At 41.8% G+C, this 4040-nt stretch overlaps 1 pseudogene; it reads left to right on the forward strand.

The window, feature by feature from the left end:
• The first annotated feature begins 1314 nt into the window (after positions 1-1314).
• On the forward strand, positions 1315-2744 carry LOC102844233 (annotated as a pseudogene).
• The last annotated feature ends 1296 nt before the right edge of the window (positions 2745-4040 follow it).

Consider the following 4040-nt stretch of genomic DNA (forward strand, 5'->3'; position numbering starts at 1 on the left):
CACACTCATTCTGGGAACTTCACGTCTAGTCCGTTCCCATATCCTATGGTGTTGTTATGTGCCTTCAAGTCAGACCTTCAATAAGTGACTCTCCAGCAGGTTTTCAGAGGCTGACAATCACATAGGCAGAGATTGCCCATCCTTCTCTCATGGAGCAGCTGGTGGATTTGAACCGTGTGCCTTTGGGATTGCAGCACAGCTACCACTAGGCCACCAGAGGCCTCTGCTATCTATCACCATCAGGTTGCTAACCTTCCCTCATGATAAAATATTGATCTTTATAGACTAACTTCCTGAAAACTTGGTCTGAAGTGAAACCAGTTCAAATCAGTACCTGGAAATCTACTTATGACTGGCTGCTGAACTCCCTAAGCAGAAAAGAAAACTATCTACCAGACAAAGGGATTGAACTGGAGAAGCTTGCTCCACAGCGCATGCATGCCCCGTTCCGTCAGGCCCTGCATGCATCCCAGGATTCTCAAAACTACTTTCATCTCAAGAGATAAAGACTTGGCCTAGAAGGACTAGAAACAAATACACTTGACGTTCCAAATACGGAGATAAATTGAGTCCTGTTACCTGACTGGTCACCAAGCCTCTTCCTCATCTTGCCTTGTACAAAAGCTCCACCCATTTGAACCCTGTGGTCTCAGCTGTGTGGAGTAGTGTTTTTCTTTCTTTCTTTCTTTCTTTCTTTCTTTCTTTCTTTCTTTCTTTCTTTCTTTCTTTCTTTCTTTCTTTCTTTCTTTCTTTCTTTCTTTCATTCTTTCTTAATTTTAATGAACGTTTACAGAGATAGTGGATTTCCATTCATTCATTGTTGCACTTTCCTCCCTGCCCACCCCTCCCCCCAGTTCACTCCTCTCTTTGAAAAGTAAAAGAAAATTCTTTCGTTGTTATACAATCTCCTCCCCCTCCCAGTACACTCCACTATGCAATCTTCATTCTGGACTCTTGTCATAACCATAATACCCAATCATATATCACTTTCAGACTGTTCTTTCCCTCATCTGTTTCAATGCAGTATACATAATTTATCTAATTTTTTTCAGTCTCATCCCAACCCCGATGTCAGTCCTATTTTACAACAGTGGCACTATGCAGTATTTGTCTTTTTGTGACTGAGATATTTCACTCAACATAATGTCCTCCAGGGTCACCCATTTTGAATAATATTGCATGAGTTCCTTGTTTTTCAATGCAGCATAGCAGTCCATTGTGTGAATATACCACAGCTTCTCTATCCATTTGTTTGATGATGGGCACTTAGGTTGTTTTCAACGCTTTGGTATTATAAACAAAGCCGTAACAAACATGGGTGTGCATATATCTGCCTGTGTGGCAGTTATGGTTTCTTTAGGGTATATTCCCAGTAGAGGAATTGCTGGTTCAAATGCTATTTCTTTCTTAAGAAAGGTGCCTTTGCTTTTCAATTTAGCCTGAGCCTCCACACTGAATTCTTTTCTCTAGAGAAGGCAAGAACCTCAACCGCCATATACAGAAACAGTGAGGGAAGAATACATCTCAAACACAGAAAGATAAACATGGGACTTTGTATGCTGACAAAGAGACGGGTCTTGACACTTTTTTTATTTTTTTGTGAGAAAAAATTGTATTTAGAATTAGCCACAAAAACAAAGACGAAGAAAAAAATAAAAATAAAAAAAGAGAGGAGAAAAAGAAAACCAACCAAACAAACAAACAAAGAATTAGCCAACTGTCCTCAGTTTAGATGATCCCAATTCTGTTGGCAACATCCAAAGCATCATAGTCAGGAGCAAGTCGAACACAGGCCGCCTTCTTTCCATCAGGTTTAATCAAAGTGTTGATCTTGGTCACATCAATGTTATCTTCTTTACAGCTTGTTTAATTTGGTGCTTGTTGGCCTTGACATCCACAATGAACACAAGTGTGTTGTTATCATCTATCTTCTTCATGGTTGACTCAGTGGTCAGGGGAAATTTGATGATGACATAGTGGTCAAGCTTGTTTCTCCTGGGGGCGCTCTTCCGGGGGTATTTGGGCTGCCTTTGGAGTCTCAGCATCTTAGGCTGCTGGAACGTGGGTGACGTGCAGATCTTCTTTTATTTTGTGGCTGTGGATGCCCTTCAGGACTGCCTTCTTGGCCTTTAAGGCCTTTGCTTTGGCTTCAGTCTTGGGAGGGGCCGGGGCTTCCTTCTTTACTTTTGGTGCAATCTTCGTAGAAAGGAGGTCTTGACCTTTCTGTACGTCTTCATCTAATGTATATTTAATTTCCTTTCTCTAGAAAATCAAAATGCTGAGTTGCCCGCCCTACCTGAGGACAGATCACAGCGTGCAGGTACTGTCGCCGCTGAGTCTAAGTGTCTGGTGCCGCCATGGCCTACTGCCAGCAAGGATCGAATCATATTTGTGACCAAAGAGGACCATGCAACTCCAAGCAATGCAGAGCTGGTGGCTGATGACCCGAATGATCCATACGAGGAGCATGGAGCTGCCCATGCCTCGGAGGAATGGCCAGCGGCCCCTGTGGGGAGCAGTTCAAGTCAGCCTTCTCCTGCTTCTACTATAGCACAGAGGATGTCAAGGGGTCAGACTGTATAGACCAGTTCCAGGCCATGCAGGAATGCATGCAGAAGTACCCCGACCTCTATCCCCAGGATGATGATGGTGATGATGACGATGACGAGAAGAAGCCAGAAGGTTTAGAGGAAACAGCTCCAACTGAGACTACTGCAGCCAAAACAGAGGAGAGCTCAAGCTAATGAACGCCACAAGCCTGTGCTCCAGCCTTTCCATTTCAGATTGATAAGGACCTATTTCAAATTGCCTTTCAGTCACTTTCAGACAAAGTGTCTTTTCTTCTTTTGTTCTGTACACTGTCATGTACAAAATAACTTATTTTCAGAATCAATGGTCTAGGCCTTTTTCAGATACACTGAAGAGAAAAAAATGACAAAACGGGTGGTTGTGTATGTATGTCTCACATGTGAATGTATCTGTGAATGTAGCGACCACTTTTGAATTTTCATTTCTCAGATTGCCCTGGATTTTACCAGTTTGAAATAATGTTCTGAATATTCTCAACAACCAAAACGTCATTGTCCAGGAAAAAAAAAGAAAATAAAAATGCTCCAGATCCTTACGTGCCTGTGGCCTAATGCCGCTGTACTAACTACAGTCAATAATATTTTCTATAAAAATAAAGCCGTGGTGCAGCCACTCTGGAAAATAACTTGTGTGGTTTCCTATAAACATAAGCAGACAGTGCCATAAAACCCAGCAGTTGCATTACGGGATATTTATCTCAGAGAAAGGGAAACATACATCCACATTAAAACCTGCACATGGTTGTTCATTGCAGCTTGTTTGTAACCCTCTAAAACTGGAGTACAGGGAAGATAAAGTGTCTGTCAGAAGGCATGTGGTAAAAAACTGGTATATTAGAAGAATAAATCTTGTATGTATTCTTATTTCTTAATAAGAAAAAGGAACAAACTGCTGATACACCAGCACCAGCTTGGATGGAGCTCATGGGCACTCTGCTAAGTGAAAAAGCTAATCTCATCCACAATTAACAGTCAGAAAATCAGCAGACATATTGCATTGGGGAAGTCTGTTTTTAGGAACCTCTTCAAAGTACTGAAGAGAGATGACATCAGTTTAAAGACTAAAGTACACCTGATTCAGAGCATGGCCTTTTCAATCATAGCCTTGCTATTTATCTGACAGCTGGACAGTGAATAAGGATGACAGAAGAATTATTGATGCCTTTGAGTTGTGGTATTGGAGAAGAGCACTTAATATCCCATGGAGTGAAAAAACAAACAAACAAAAAAAAAACCCAGTTATGTCTTGGAGAAAGTACAGCCAGAATGCTCCTAAGAGGCAAAGATGAAAAGACTTCATCACTCATACTTTGAGCATGTTATTAGGAGAGGCTTTTCCTTAGAGCGGGACATCATGCTTGAAAAAGTGGAAGGTCAATGAGAGAGGGAAAGACCCTCAATCAGATGGACTGACACAGTGACTGCTGCAGTGGGTTTGAGTGAATTAGAGAC

Source organism: Elephantulus edwardii, unplaced genomic scaffold (genome assembly GCF_000299155.1).
Source record: "Elephantulus edwardii isolate Elephantulus edwardi_28Jun2011 unplaced genomic scaffold, EleEdw1.0 scaffold00113, whole genome shotgun sequence".
Classification (NCBI taxonomy): Eukaryota; Metazoa; Chordata; class Mammalia; order Macroscelidea; family Macroscelididae; genus Elephantulus; species Elephantulus edwardii.